The sequence below is a fragment of the Centruroides sculpturatus genome, unplaced genomic scaffold (assembly GCF_000671375.1).
Source record: "Centruroides sculpturatus isolate CEXI.00-Female unplaced genomic scaffold, Cexi_2.0 scaffold1239, whole genome shotgun sequence".
Lineage (NCBI taxonomy): Eukaryota > Metazoa > Arthropoda > Arachnida > Scorpiones > Buthidae > Centruroides > Centruroides sculpturatus.
In genome coordinates, this window is record NW_019385480.1 from 14108 (window position 1) to 31792 (window position 17685).

At 30.0% G+C, this 17685-nt stretch overlaps 1 protein-coding gene across 2 annotated transcripts in view; it reads left to right on the forward strand.

The window, feature by feature from the left end:
- Positions 1 to 5684: 5684 nt before the first annotated feature.
- The window catches only part of LOC111639362 (serine/threonine-protein kinase LATS1-like), a 45450-nt gene continuing 33449 nt past the window's right edge, over positions 5685 to 17685 (forward strand). Inside the window, exon 1 of one of the 2 annotated variants that reach the window (XM_023385234.1) lies at positions 5685 to 6003. The gene's annotated coding sequence lies outside the window, so the exon portion shown is untranslated. Of the gene's footprint in view, positions 6004 to 6189; positions 6406 to 17685 lie in introns of those variants that run through there. The other variant, XM_023385233.1, reaches the window with a different exon arrangement.

A 17685-nucleotide genomic window follows, 5' to 3' on the forward strand; every position in this document is an offset into this window, starting at 1 on the left:
TCTATTCTTTGTGGAAATCTTACCTTCTCAATGCTCTACAAATCAACTCTGGACTGACTGTCTCCAGTTTGTATCTGAAGCAAAACACCTATTTTGGGAGAACAACAAGGGATGCACCAGAAGAGGAAATATACTTTTTGGATAGGATTCAGTGAGTAATAAAAACCCTATATTACTAGGTGTAGATGGGTTTTTGTTTCTTTGTAAAATGATTTAAAAATTAGAATATATGATATATACTGCTAATCATAAACCATTTTCAACATTTGCAATAGCTGACATTAAAACAGCATAAAGGAGACTGTTTAATCCAATGCAGGTACATTTTTCCTGATCCAATTTATTTTAATTTTATTCATAAATGCAATTAATAAATTATAAAATATTTGAATTAAATATTTATTTAGTAGTTTGGAAGAAGATAAGCAATTTTAATAAATGTAGAGAATAAAAACTGTTTATTCTGTATAAATGCATATTCACTATGAGTTATCATTTACAATCATTTTTAAAACATTGTATTTTATCATGATGGTTTTTCAAAGTACTACTTTGCACCTATTAGTGAAAATTTTATTGCTTCATAAAAGTGATTACATAGAAGTGAATAACCTATTTGGTCATTTCTGTAAAGTTATTAGCATGGATGAAAATAATAAGTTATTCAGAAGAATATATAAGACATGAAATGTTATATAAATTTAGAAATGGTAATATTGAATTGACGAATATTTGTAGTATAATTCTGAACAACTGAAAATGTCAGCATTGATTCACTAAATTTAAAGATAAAATTTTAAACTAACAGTTTTAAATAACAAAATAAACAAAATAAGTAACTCTAATAAATGCAGATAATGAAAAAATTTTTAGAAATTTACAAAATACTAAATAGATATTTAATTAAAATATTTTATAATTTATTAACTACATTTATGAATAAAATTTAAACAAGTGACCAGTCTACCTTCTGTGTAAATCCTTGCCACTTGACTCTCAGTTATTGTGAATGTTGAAAATGGGTCACAAAATTAGTGGTATATATCATAAGTTCTAATGTTTAAATCCATTTTACAAACAAACGAACACCCATCTAAACCTAGTAATCTAGGATTTCATTTGTAATCTACATTTTAAGCCCAAAAAATTTATTTCCTTTACAAGTTTAGAATTGTTCTTGAATAAGAATTTAGTACGTGATTTTGCCTTGTCAGTTTGTTTTGTTTGATTATGGCAATGCAACACTTGGGTGATCTGCCTAGGGGGATGCCTTCTGGGAGGTCTTTTTAAGGGAAACTGGCCCCTATTTAGGCGTTACAGATGTGGAGAAAACCTGGAAAACTCCACGTAGCCAGCCCGTCCAAGCAAGGTGCAAACTACAACTGACTTCCAGTGTTCAGGGAACAAATACTGCTTGGCCACTGGTGGGCCTTGCCTTGTCAGAGATCCAACCCTCTTATATCTATTATAAGTTATGTATTACATAAGTGAGAAACTTCTGAAATTTTTCTGTAAATTTATTTCTCTTTTTGAAATATACTAAATTCTTTCTAATTCAGTCATTAATAATCAGGACTTTCAATTATCTGACAGTATGGCTCTCTGTGCTTCTACTTCCATGAAAATGTTAATCATGTCTCATATTCTCTTTTCCTGTTTACTTGGGTTTTATTTCTGTGTATAACATTGCATGTCAGTGCTCCATATTACTTGTCCACTTGCCTCCAAGAAAGAATCAGTACTGAAGGGCAACAAATCAAGTTATTCATTGGTTTTAAGCAGGCTTTAAGCCTATACACTTTCAGTAATCTAGCACTACTCTGTACAAAGAATAGCCAAATTAGCAAGAATCTAGTGTAATAGATTATAAGTTCAAATAATTCCATTGATGTATTCTTCCATTTACATCCCATAACCAAAAAGTTAAAAGTATATTACTATAATAAAATTCCACTATGTATTAACATCTAATTGTAAGATACCAGAATATACAAAACTTTGATAAATTTACAAAAAATTGATGTTATTCTCATCTTTGCACACCTTAATGAATATATGTTATGTCAAAAATTTACATTTTTAGAAAATTAGAATAAATAAATGTCTATTTGAGTGAGAGCAATGTAATGTGTTTTCACTAATTTCCAGTATTGTTAACTATATAAATATTGTATGATAAATAAATTTCTATTTCATTTATCTGCTAACTTACAGGAATAAACATCCATGAGATTTACTATATTAATTTTACAATTCATAAAAATGTTATAAAATAAACTTCTTACTTCTTTAACTGGATCATAAGATGTAATTTTAACAGATTTTAGTCTATCCAACAATTCTGTCCATTGTTCTTTACTTTCTCTTACAACAGCTGTAAAAGAAAATGTATTTTTTAGTGTACAAATGAAATATTTTACTACAAAATTACAGTATTTACAAGATATTAATGATATTTTACAAATACTATACATTATAATACAGTAGCCCCTCAGTATATTGAGCATTGGATGTATCATGCTTTTTGGCCTCCCAAATTTTAAATGCACGTGAGTCAATAAATTTTAAAATATCAGTTGCCATTGAATTTATCTTTGCTACCAAATGTGGTATTTTATTCCAACCATTGTGCTTGAAATTACCACTGCAGGTAAAACAATAAATGTGTAAAGATTTAAATAAGCAATACAAGTGGATAGATCAGTTATCAATTATATTTCCTTTGGATATTAAAAGTTATTTATTGGTTTTAAGTACCCTCTCCTCATTTACAAGCTTCTGTGAATTCGAAATTTTACACCTTTATGTGAATTAATGTAATATCAATTCCCATAAAAGTGTGAAATTTTGAATTCACTGTGTAATGAATGTGTAAGGAAAATATTTCCTTATTTCTGAACAGTTCTAAAATTTTTATACAGTAACTTTATTTTACTTTTTAGAGAATTTTTAATCTAATTTTATAAGTTTGGATGTTCTATTATATTATAAGTTATTCAATATTTATTTTTTAAATTTTCAATTACTGTATTTTTATAATTTTTATTGAAAAATATAAATTACACAAATTTTTAATAGGTGATTTATTATGAAATATAGTACAGTCGACCCCCCTATAAGATCGTTGATTTTTCCGTTTTATCTGAATTACATGTTGTACCGAGTCACTTAGATTTTACAAATACGTGTGCCGGGCTGTGAACGGCTCACATATTTGTAAAATCTAAGTGACTCGGTACAACATGTAATTCAGATAAAACGGAAAAATCAACGATCTTATAGGGGGGTCGACTGTACTATATTTCATAATAAATCACCTATTAAAAATTTGTGTAATTTATATTTTTCAATAAAAATTATAAAAATACAGTAATTGAAAATTTAAAAAATAAATATTGAATAACTTATAATATAATAGAACATCCAAACTTATAAAATTAGATTAAAAATTCTCTAAAAAGTAAAATAAAGTTACTGTATAAAAATTTTAGAACTGTTCAGAAATAAGGAAATATTTTCCTTACACATTCATTACACAGTGAATTCAAAATTTCACACTTTTATGGGAATTGATATTACATTAATTCACATAAAGGTGTAAAATTTCGAATTCACAGAAGCTTGTAAATGAGGAGAGGGTACTTAAAACCAATAAATAACTTTTAATATCCAAAGGAAATATAATTGATAACTGATCTATCCACTTGTATTGCTTATTTAAATCTTTACACATTTATTGTTTTACCTGCAGTGGTAATTTCAAGCACAATGGTTGGAATAAAATACCACATTTGGTAGCAAAGATAAATTCAATGGCAACTGATATTTTAAAATTTATTGACTCACGTGCATTTAAAATTTGGGAGGCCAAAAAGCATGATACATCCAATGCTCAATATACTGAGGGGCTACTGTATTATAATGTATAGTATTTGTAAAATATCATTAATATCTTGTAAATACTGTAATTTTGTAGTAAAATATTTCATTTGTACACTAAAAAATACATTTTCTTTTACAGCTGTTGTAAGAGAAAGTAAAGAACAATGGACAGAATTGTTGGATAGACTAAAATCTGTTAAAATTACATCTTATGATCCAGTTAAAGAAGTAAGAAGTTTATTTTATAACATTTTTATGAATTGTAAAATTAATATAGTAAATCTCATGGATGTTTATTCCTGTAAGTTAGCAGATAAATGAAATAGAAATTTATTTATCATACAATATTTATATAGTTAACAATACTGGAAATTAGTGAAAACACATTACATTGCTCTCACTCAAATAGACATTTATTTATTCTAATTTTCTAAAAATGTAAATTTTTGACATAACATATGTTCATTAAGGTGTGCAAAGATGAGAATAACATCAATTTTTTGTAAATTTATCAAAGTTTTGTATATTCTGGTATCTTACAATTAGATGTTAATACATAGTGGAATTTTATTATAGTAATATACTTTTAACTTTTTGGTTATGGGATGTAAATGGAAGAATACATCAATGGAATTATTTGAACTTATAATCTATTACACTAGATTCTTGCTAATTTGGCTATTCTTTGTACAGAGTAGTGCTAGATTACTGAAAGTGTATAGGCTTAAAGCCTGCTTAAAACCAATGAATAACTTGATTTGTTGCCCTTCAGTACTGATTCTTTCTTGGAGGCAAGTGGACAAGTAATATGGAGCANAAAAAAAAAAATTTATTTAAAGTGATAAATCTAAGGTAAAATCCTTGAATGCAGCAAAAAATTCTTTTAAATCACAACTGAACACACTATTATCAAGTTTACACTTCTTCATAATATTGCTTCCAAATTTTATAAAACAGAACTTATTACCCTAAATATATTTTTAATGAAGACAAAATAAAAGTTGAAATGATCTGTATATAAAAATATTAATCAAGAATTAAACAGATATAGCCTATATAACATTTATAATCATTTCAAATCAGAAACTATTTTTTCTTCAATTGTGCTATAATTGAGACAATGTAATTTTTATTTTATATTATAGAAATAATTGTATTCCTATCTAAATGTAGTTATAATTTATTAACAATTTCCTATATGTAAGTCTATTTATAACAAGAATTTTAACTGATTAATAAGCTCTAATCAAATCTGTCTGTGACTGTAAGATCTACATCTTTACAGTCACAGACAGCCTATATGTATCATATATCTTATTATTTATATGGAATATCCTATTATAATTATGCATAATCCTATATATATGTTAAATGTTTAAAGTTACTGGGTTTATATGTTGTATGGCTTAAACATCACACTTGCACATCGCTCATTATTTTCTAAACTAATACATTTGTATATGAAAGCTATAAAAATTGTAATCTATGTTTTAATAGTCACGTATAATGTCTATATTCGATTATTTCTATAACACTACTAAAACAGAACATCTAGGTCTAAGCAAATTAACATTACATTCATGAAAATAAAAATAAAATGAGAAAAATTCTGAAAATATTTAGTAGATAAATTAAATTAGTAAACGGAAATGAACCACCAAATTTTATAGAATTTTCCCCGTAGAATTTTTAAATGAAATAAGAATGCCAAGACTTGCATTATTCACAATTAACCTTCAGCGGAGTCCTTGAGAATGGATTTATATTGACACTGTCAAGGTATGCGAATCATTTCTCAACGGGAAAGGTGGTACCTTTACTTGCCAATCTAAAAAATCCACGTGATCCCGAAGGAATGTCAACAACGTCGTTAGTAGGCGGAGTAACTGTCAATCAACTCAATTGCTGGATATGGAGGATAAACGGAATAGTCATACGCTACCGATAATAGGCTTATTCTGCTTAGAAATTAAAAACGATATAACATTTAAACTTTAACAGTATAATATTTGCTATCTAACAATTATTATTTGCTAAGCTATAAATGATTCAAAAAAATGTCGAATGAGATGACGAAGGATAAATTCTCCCAACCTCCAACGATCTCAATTTCCGTATATGGTAATTAAATATCAAAGATATATCAAACGTCGTCATTAATGGATATTTAAAATATAAAAAGAAAATAGTATTAAGTCATATAAAGTATTTAGAATCGAATAACATTTTAAAAAAAGTTTATATAAATATATATGTGCTTTTCGTTTTTTTTCTTTTCTTTCTGTTTTTTTTTTATTTATTTATTAATCGTCGTGTGTTGAATGCGGAGTATGAATTTCAAGATGGCTTCTCTCCAAAGTTGTTGATTTGATTGGAGAACTGTTTCTACTTATTTTAAGTTTATATCGTTTATACTCTCCGTTCTGTTATTTAATCGGTGATTTGGATACGTTTATGTGATTTTTGATTACGTTTTCATCATTGTTAAGTCTCGTTGGAGTCTCTTTACAACTTCTTAACGAGGTAAGTTGTTAAATATGTTTGAAATTTCGATATTTTCCACCGATATATACGATACGTTTAGTTTATAATGGGGTATACGTAACTATAAAGGTGATTTTAAACTAATATTTCTTACTCTTAAGGTAAAACTGAAAAGTATATATATATATATAAAGTTTCCAGTCGATTATTATTATTATAATATTGGCTTGAATCAGTGTGGAATTTCGTTAGGTTGAGATGCGTACGAATTTTATAAATACTATTTTTACTTATCTGCAATGTTTATGCTTTACTCAGACAAATATGAGATTGTATAAGGTTTGTGTAAAGCAATGTCTGCAAGTGAGATAAAATTCAGTTATTGATATTGTTATCAGCTAAACTAATCAATATTAATGATTGTTGAATATTTTAACAGAGATTAAAATTTGTATTCTAAGTATAATAAAGTATGGAATTTTCTTATGGATGTATCAAAGTTGATTTCGATACAGAATTTGAATTTCTTGCTGGCGATAACATCTTTACTCTTGTTAAAAATCAATACTTAAATCTAACACTGTGTGTTATTGAAATTATATTATATAAAGATATCAAATTACAATTGTAATCAGTCCGGTTACCTACATGGATTAATTGCTTGTAAAAGTATAATATAGACTCGGTCTGCATATAATTATCCATTTAAACCGAATTTACAAAACTTTTGTTAGAATTGCATTGCTTTAAAAAATTTAATGTCAATAGTAATCGTTTATGTAAATGACAAAGCTAGTGGTAATGCTTTATAAACTGTACACTGACTTTTTTTCTCATTTATTAGTATTTTTTATTTTTATGGTAATTATCGCATTAGAAGAATATAAGGAAATGATCTTTGTGCAAAAAACTAACTGTTTATTGCACAAACAAGAACTAATGAAATAAAAACATTAATTCTTATATGTTTAGCTTTATTTATTAAATATGTTGATAAATTATATATATTATCCAAATATTAAAATGTATTTAAAGATATCAACTATAATTTATGTAATATGCTTTGTAAAATGATATTGTAAATGTGTCGATATTTCGTGTAAAAGTTTTGGTAAAATTTGTTCGTTTATGAAATTTAATTGAAGAAAACTTGTGTTGTTCATTGGACAATTAGATATGTAACAGTCTGTACATTTTCTTAATACATTTGCTTCATCATTATTTTTTCTGATAAGTCATTCTAGATGTCTGAATAGATGAAGAAATTACATCTTGAAATATATATATATTATATATTGATGGTTATTTGGAAATTATACAACAAATTATATAAGTAGAATAAAAAACAATAAGAGAGATTAATTTATTTTTATAATCTATTTTTCAAAAGGTTTCCAATTCTTTACCAAATTCTTTAATTATAATAGGAAGATATTTTCATTAAGAATTTACTTAATGAAATGTAGACCTATAGAATGTAATACAATTATTCAAATTCTACCTAATAAACATTTATCTAGTTCTTATATGTGATAGCCCAGCTGACTTAATTTAAAAATGGATCTGTGTCACATAACCTGCCTATAAAATTATAACAAATTTAAAATAACTAAACGGCAATAAACACTTAAACTCTGTTATGATATTTAACAAGCTTCTGTTTCATAAATTTGTTTCAAGCATCTTCTGTTAATAATTCTAATAAAACTTTTTAAATTATTACATGATTACAACTGGTTTTTTTTTTGGCATTATGCTGATTTATAACTGATATAATGAAGTAAATGATTACTACATTTTTATATTTTTAATAAATATTATTATATGACAATTAATAAATTGTTACAAAAATCATTTAAAACTTTTTTGTATATAGAACTCATTGGCCTAGATTAAAGAATCAGTTAAACTTTTTATTTTATAGCTTTTAATATTAATTATCAGATGTTAGACATTTGTTTTAATTATTATAGAGTAATAAGAAATTTTGTAAATTTGAAGTAGTAATTTTAAATCTTACAAACCTATTATAAATTAGTGGAAATTTGCTATTGGGAAGTTTGAATGAGTTGGGAAATTCAAATTTATCCTAGTTTATCTTATGACATCTTTCAGAAAAGATCTATAGAAGGATAAAGGAAGCAGTTATTCTCCTGGAAGATTAGACATGTTATGATCAAACTGTCTTTTCCAAATACTGTATTGTTAACATCAAAGAATGACCAAACTTGTCCTGTATAAACTTGTCATAATTTCAAAACAGGGAAATTGTGATTCTTTTTTTTTATGATGAAATCTTCCTTCTTTTAAGGGATGAAAATTACTGTTTACGTCCTTTTAATACAATATTTTTGTTATTTGAAAAGAATTGCTTGAAGCTAAATTATGCAAAGTATCTATAGAGCATTAAATGTATCAAAACTTAGATGACTTCATGCCTTAAAACTCTGCATAATTAAATTTGACTAAGGCTGTAGCAATCTTCTGTTCATAAGATAATTTCCTGTTAATTATTTTTAATTAAAAATTAACTTGAAAAACATTTATAATTGAAATAAAATTATTATCCAGATAATTATAATTGTGATCTATTGGTCACTCAGTAATTATTATGGCACAATAGCCTTTTGAATCATGATCTACTACTTGAATTTAATAGCTTTTATTTATAAATTGCAGAACATGTTTTGCAATATATCAATTAATTTTTTAATAAATTATAATCAAACTGTATTAAAATTATTTGTTAAAATTTATTAAAGAGAAGCATAACTCTTATTATTATTTATTTCAAATATTTTAATTGGCTATGGTTTGGCATCTTATTATATTTTTAAATTAATGTTTTCATTCTGTACATTTATATAGTTAATAATAATTTATTTTTTGATGTGTAATCTTCAAAAATGCATTTGAATGTTTCAAGAATGTTATATGATCTTGATTTAAGAGTTACACCTTATTTCTTTCTTTTATTAATTTACAAGTCTCTAAGTAAAAGTGAACTAATGAACTAAAGAAATCATTTTTTTCAGTTTTTAGGTTTGTTTCTACTTAAGGTTTCTATAAACAAATTTTGATTTAAACATTTCACACTTCCTACATCACTTATAATTTATATTAACTATTTTAAAGTTTTATTTTATATTGATCTCTTACTCTGAATTAATCNTAATGTCATCTGCTATGTTAAAGTTATCAAAAACCACGTTTCAAACTTAAAAATTTTGTTAAAAGTTTCAATTTAATTTAAACTTTTGATAAAATTTTTAAATTAAAGTTGTTTGATGGTGGGCATCAATCAAGGTGATGCCTCCTGGGAGGACTTTTTATGGAAACTAGCCTCTATTTAGAGAGGCCAGATGGCTGTTACGCCGTCTGGGAGACTCGAGATCGAATCCGTACATGTTTGAAATACACCAGGAATTTTTCAGGAAATGGTCCGTTCGATATTCTTATATCTGGAGTAGAGTTGCCTTACGATCCAATTTTACGGAATTTCTCCGATTTGGAACACTGTCTGGATCGGAAAATTTTTCCCGAAATATCCTGCTTAGTTCATTTCTATCCGAAAGTATTCCAATTTATATTAAAAACAGCCAAAGATAAATTGTAGACTATACGTATCTGCAGATGTCGCGCATGCATACGCCATCTATTCTAACACGCGTATGTATTTAGTAATCTTAAAAAAACTAAAACAAAACCTCGCCCTGTGGACACTAAGAAGACCCTCTTTCAGCAAGCCTATTATGGGTTCGGCCAGAGCCACAATGTAGCGGCCGGGTGATGAGAGACTGGGCCCGACATATCCGGACGGACCACCACCTAAAAATTCTTGGGACTTTTTCGACCTGTCCGGATTCGATCTCGAGCGGTATATTCAGGCCGGACTGCGCCTCGTCGGACGGCAAAAACGGTCACTTGTAGTAGTAGTTTACGATGGAAAGCAACATGGTATCCTCCAAGGCTCAGATAGTTTCGTTTCGGTGTCCATTACGTGGTTTTATGAATAAAAAATTAGAATTTGTGAAAGCACACGGTGACATCTCATTTCGAATTTTTTTCGAATGGTAGCAGACATTCTAATTTTTTCGTGGCTACTATGAATGCTCTGTCGGCAAGACAGAGATTAATCCATTTTACGGTTAAATTTTACAATTGGAACACTTCTTTTAACTTTTGTCTCTAAAAGAGTATGAGAAGAGAATATACAGGTATCCCTTGTATAACATGGTTTCGCTCCAACACTGTTCGAGAATTGAAGACATCCCCGTACAAAACGCCACAAATATTTTAATTTAAATTAGCGAAACTCTAGAGTTATATTTTTATTTGAATACGAAAGACGGTAACTCGTAATCTGACTTCCAGTTAGATTTAAACGAGTTCGTCACCTCTGTTTAACTCAGTCTACAGCAGTGTTTTTCAACCTGTGGGTCGCGACCCCCAGGTGGGTCGCAAAGCCATACACGGGGGGTCGTGGGTAAAAGAAAAAGTGTTTGTAGGTCCTACACTACAATAAAAAAAAACTACAATTTCAGTGAGAAGGCTGTGCTGTTTATTTTACAGTACAGTTAGCTTTTTAATCGATATTTAAACCTCAACAGAAAGAAAATTAAATACGTAGTTTTTAAAATCACTGACATAGTTTTAATATAGCCGTGGGGGTCGCCAAAATTTTTAACTTGTAAAGGGGTCGCGTATTCAAGGTTGAAAAACACTGGTCTACAGAATACGGCTGTAAGTCCGGATAACACCTAACAAAGTGGTGAAATTATTCGATCAAGTGTACCAGGCTAGGTCGCGGTGGGAGTATTTTCCGTGACATAACGAAAAAAAAAAAATAATAAAATAAAAATCGAAAAAATTTTTTAAAAATTTGCTTAAATACGTGTCAATAATATTTAAGTCAACTGTAACCTAAACAACACGAAATGAACAAGAAGTTAGTGATAGTAAATATATTTCAACTATTCAAACATCATATCAATTATGTACAAGAAAAACGAATTATAAAAAAATTTTTCCAAAAAGTGCCCAAAAATGTGGAGCGTGAACGGGTAATATTTTCTTTGAGCGTTCTATATGTATGTCATAATCATTCCTTAATAGTAAGAAGTCCTTCGGATCTCAGTTAAGACGAGCACTTTGCGGAGTTAGAGGCACAGAACGAACCGTTGAATCTGAGGCCACTTCCAAACAGCGACTCAGACTATGGATAGAATTCACGCTCGAGATGATGGGCCAGCGATGTCGACTCAAAGCCACATGCAATCTGCAATATTAGACGTGCACTGATCGGGTCTAATGCGGGCAACTCATGTTGCTTAGGTGGATACACAAATCCGTTCGAACGTGACAACGTGGGCACTTTGCCCAAGTCCAGTGATTTTTCTACACGTACCGCACAGTTTAAAGTCAGCCACTGCCTCCTCTGGGAAAGTACAGTATTACTAAGCAGCGTTAAGTGTTTTCCCTTTGGTGGCTTCAACGAGCGCAGAAACTATAGACGGTCACACACGTCGTACAGCCCGGCGTTGATACAGAAGCGATTACATCATCCACTTACATAGACTCGGCTGCCCCAGCGGCAGATGTACTTGCGCCGTCGTTGATCCTCTCGGACGCCTTCACTTTTTTACGTTCCCGGCACCGCTTCACTCTATCATATGGTGTTTTATGAGTATCACTGGATTGCTCTTGAGAAACCCTTTCCAACCGTATACGATTTCTAAATAATAACAACACCAAACGATCGCCTAATTATCGGGCTATAATATGGCTACTTTAAATGATTGGAATAAAGTTATTATCTACTCGGGCTGTGAGTTGATGTTTTTATATATGATTTCTAAATTTTGATTTGGCTTTTCGACGAGTATAGACAAACATTGTATTAAGTTTCCTTAATTTTAACTTTAACACCATATATATTCACCATAACTATTCCACACAAATGTTTTGTGTACGCAATCGATAAATATTGACGAGAGTTGTAAATTGAAACTCAAACGAGTGTCGTAGCTTCGAGTCAAAATGTATAATAAACGGAAAGTATGTAACGCGGAGAAACGACTTCAAAATGGTAGCGCTTCCCCCTCCGCCGCGCGCGATGCGTCACAGTCCTCACTCAACGTAATGAATTCTCTAATCCTTTAACTATCGAGTGGTGTAATTAAATTTTGGACGTAGATGATAGATATGTAGCTGCAATGCCAAACTGTATCCCCCCATTTTGTTATCATCAGTTTTCTGAATTGCCTCTCACTACAGAAGCAAATTTAAAGACGTATTCACGTCAAAAGATCATCAAAATTCTCTAATAGATCACTTCTAATACTCGGACTCATCAACCCCGCTTTCAGGAACTTCGTCTCGTCAATTGAATTGGTACATTTTATCTGGCTTATGATGACGTTACAAAGTGTACTGCCGCACTATCCTATTTGCATACTTAAAAAAGATTGTTCGTTTTCAATTTCGTTTTCTTTTCGTACAATCTTCTTTTTTCTAATTTATGTCGAAACCTTTTCAAAAGTAAGACTTTCTATTTTATTACATTTCCGCTCAGCAACTTGATCATTGGATGTTGTTTGAGATTAGCGACGATTCGCGTACGGAATCAGTCAAGTATGTAATTGAATGTTTATTCTTAATTTAATTTTAAATTTAGTTTTTGGGGTTTTGGTACTTTCCGTCCTTAAAACATAATAAAACGTCCCGTAAAAGAACATATTAATAATATCAAAAAATAACACCGAAAAAACATAAAATAACGATCAGACTTTGACTCCTTACAAGTGCTCTAAATCAGGGGTCACCAAACTTTTTTTACAGCGGCCACATATCTGAGAGAATGACGAGCTCAGGCCAAACAACCATGGTGTTCAATACAGTATACTGATATACAAAAAAATAAAGACAACCAACATATTTATTTACCAATACACAAAAACGACGGCTGCAGCAAGCCCGTAATCGCTTTTGTTAGAAACTTCTTTGCAGGTACTTACACAAAAAGCGCTCTGATATCCAAAGTCGCAAAAAGTCGCCGAAACTTTTATTTCACTGATTTTCCAAAAAATTATATTACTGTAAGAAGCAAAAATCAGATTGTACCACTTCTTTTACTTAGGCCTACACTTACTACGTAAAAAAAAAATTAAAATAAATTTATCTACAATCTATGATACTTTTGTATCACGGTGTAGCGGAGGGCCGGATGAACTGACCTCGCAGGCCGTAGTTTGGTGACCCCTGCTCTAAATGAACCTGAAAGACTGTCGCGGTGTTTTGTTTTTATAGATTAAACTGAAAGTTACTATATAAAAAGATTAAATTTTAAAAGTCTTTTATGCAAATGCAAACAAATGAAACTATCAGATTTTATTTAAAAAGCAGAGAAAAATCAAGATGTTACGGATATTTCAGATTAAAGTCAACAGGAGAGCTCAGAAGATAACGATATTTTGACAAAAAGAAAACCCCATTTAACGATGTTTAACAGTGAAGAAAAAACTAATATTAACGTGCAATACTTTTTATTGTGATTGTTGGTTAATTATTGATTGCTTTAACAAACATATTCTTAGTTGCGAAATAGAATAGTATAATTTTGAACCTAATCTTGTTTTGTACTAGTCTATAACACGAATTCGCATAACACGGAACATAACAACCATAATACTGTATACAGGATATATCTGTACCAGTAGCGTAGCGTAGCGGGGGCGGCTCTTTTTAGGGGGCGGCAAAATTACCTTTAGGAGCGGAAAAATTTCACAATAAATAAAAATAATATCTTGTAAAAATTTGAACCATCCTAATCAACATTTGCGTCGCACCTACGATAGTGCTATCATCCGGACAGTCCGGGAATCGGCTCATCGTCCGGGTGAACTAGTAATTTCAATTTCATCCTGCTCAACCTGTTGACCTTTTCTTTCTTTTTCTTTTTTTTTTTTGCTTGTACGATTCATTCGCATTTATATACACCACCACTATCCAATACAGCTATTTTAAACAGACAGAATTTTTTATTGCTTGTTCTGTGACAAAACTGAATTTTAGTCTTTTAAATTTTAAATTGAAATACCTAAATAAGGGGGGCAAAATTTTCCTCCGCCCCGGGCGGCTGACACCCACGTACGCCACTGATCTGTACTTAAGTTATAAGCAATAAGAAACCAAAGAAATGACATTGAAAGATGATTAGTTATACTGTATCTTATAACTTTTTGAATTTATTTAATTGCTTAATTAAAATGTCAAATTATTCACAATATTCTTACATTCCAAGATATAAAAACTTTATTTCTAACAGAAAGTAATTCCGAAAGTAAGTTTTCAAAAAAATAGAAAATTTAGGCCAATTTTCAATAGAAATAAGTAGATAAAACATGGAAAGTCATGTAATTTACGGTATTTTATGTAAAAACTGCATTGATTTGAGAAAAAAGTCCGCTCATTGGGATACGAACCAGCGATCTAGCAAGTTGAATATGCCGCCAGCCGCGCTGCCGCCGAACCATGCAGCTTCGATATTAGAGAAGTTATTGGTGTTCCAAACGCCATTGACAAACTTCTACGCTTACAAGATGGCGCCGCTCAACGTTCGACGTTCACGTTTTAGAGATGAAAACTTCGGCCGCAACCTCTCTAAAATACGGCATCGCAAAATTTATTCTTAATTCGCTTGGGATTTTTAATCAATTTTTTTAAAGCGTTTTAGAAGCACTTTTTCTCTCTTTGCTCAATAAAAGTTTGAAAAACACGCTTTTTAAATGCTTTCAGAAAAATCGATTAAAAATTTTCAAGCGATTTTTTAACCGATTTATGAGTTTGATCAACCATGCCGCTTTGATTATATGTTTTGCAATATTTATCATCGAAGTCATATGGTCAGGCGGCAGCGTGTCATATTCATAATTGCGAGATCAATTAGCGGATTTTCTTCCCTGAAATCAGTACAATTTTACATAAAATGATTGTAAATTATATGAGTTTATATATTTTGTCTATATATTTTCTATTGACAATGCGCATAAATTTTCTCTTTGAAGATTCGTTTTCGGAATTGTTGTCTGTTAAAAATAAAGTTTTATATATTTGGAAATGTAAGAATATTGTGAAAAATTTGAAATTTTAAGCATTTAAATAAATCTTAAAATTTATTAGTTATAACTAATCCAAGCTAAGACTTACCCTTAAAAACAGTATCATTAAAACCCTCGAGGACCACGTCGTAACCTTCCCTTATCAAATATATAGAATTCAATCCCTTGTATTGGGTATGTTTAAATAGTATTTGGGTGCGTTCGTCAGTAGCGGTCGCTTTGCGTCTCCGCTACTACGAGATTCAGCTGCTGTTTGTTGGTATTTAGGAACGACGGCGAAAGAAAGAAAAAGATAGCGGCGCTCCTATGGATAGTTTCGTAATGGAGGGATCTATGATTTGAGAATATGCGCTTTTAAAGACAAAAGTTAAAAGAATGGTCCCAATTGTAAAATTTAACCATAAAATGGATTGTCTTGCCTACAGAGGATTTAAATTAGCCACGAAAAAAATTGGAATGTCGGCTACCATTCGAAAAAAATTCGAGATGATACGTACATCATCGTGTGCTTTCATAACTTTTAAATTTTCATTTATAAAACCACAGAATGGACACCGAAACGAAACTGTCTGAGCCATGGAGAATGCCATGTTGTTTTCCACCGTAAACTACTACTACAAGCGGTCGTTTTTGCGGTTCTCCGGCACACACTCAGGCCGGAATATAAGAACGCGTTTCGCAGGAATTTTTAAACGCCGCTTGTGCGGAGTTAAGGAATGAAAGAATATACTCTTTGCTTAGTATTACACTCGTCTTAGTCCAATATTCGGAATTCAATTCTAAAGCTTCATGGGACTTAGGTGAATTTGAATCACGGGGCATCGTGTATAGTATCGACTTCAGACATTTTTCTTCGAGGAATTTTTTGGGGGAATCCCTGGTATCCTCGTTCGTTTTTTAACAACCTTTAGAGGATTACGGTCTGTGCTGCGCCTTGCAACACAGGGACATCAAATATAGCATCAAATTTAAATTTGGATATTCTTACTACAGTAATGAATTTATAAAAGATTGGTTTGCAATTGCCATACGTTAACGCGCCACTGTCATCATCCCATCCTGTAGTAGTAGCTAGGATTAGTGGCACACTCGGGATTTAATTTTGGGGACAATCCAGTTAAACGGATAAAAACATTTTTAATGCGAATTTAATAAAATTCCTACCTTATGTGACCGCTAATTCATAAGTAGTATAGAAATAGAANACATGTATAACAAAGCTATATGGGATGTGTATCTGTATTGATAAATATCCAAAATATTGTATGTATATAGTATTAATTAAAATGTATGTTATGTAATTATTTTTGTGTCCTAATTTTTGTTATATATTATTTATTTTAAATATGGAGATGGAAAATTTTTTGAAACTGGAATTTAATAAAATTCCTACCTTATGTGACCGCTAATTCATAAGTAGTGTAGAAATAGAAGATATCACAAAATATAAATTTAAAAAAAATTAATTTTAATATGGAAAAGATTTTTGGAAAATTTTCTGTTTGTTTTCTTTTTTCTTTGAAGGGGGCCAGGACCCTTGGCCATCTTCGATGAGCCGCTGGTTAGAATTACAGACTTCAAACGAACAAATATCCTACGATACATATTTTGTGTGTATAAAAAGGAACTTCTTAAGTCCCAATTTGCCTAAAATAGTCTAAAACAGATATTGATTAATTTCACAAAAATTGACCTTTTCTTAGCTTACAAATTGTTCTTTATAGTAGGAGAACTTATTAATGAAAATGATGAGAAAGCATATTGTAATTTTAGAAGACAGTTAAGACCATTTTAGCTTCTGTCAAGTTTGTTCGATATAGATAAATTCGTATATTTTCCGTTTAAACTGTCTTGTGATTTTTATTTTAACTAACAATTTTGAAAAAATTTTTGTTTCAAGTCCATTTTCTGTTCACTTTTATCGACTTTTTTTAAATATGATATATTTAAACTTACATCTAATTAACTTTGCTACATATAATAAATTTAATTAGATCTAACTTTGTACAGTATATAATAGTAGACAACCAATAGTAATGTTTTTTCAATGTTAAAATTCTATTTATTTTCATAACAATATCAGAATTATCAATTACAACATTGCTATTATCGGCAAACTTGAACAATAAAAAGATAATAAATCTTTTCAACATTATTACTTATAAATATAATTGTAATTATTATATATATATATATATAT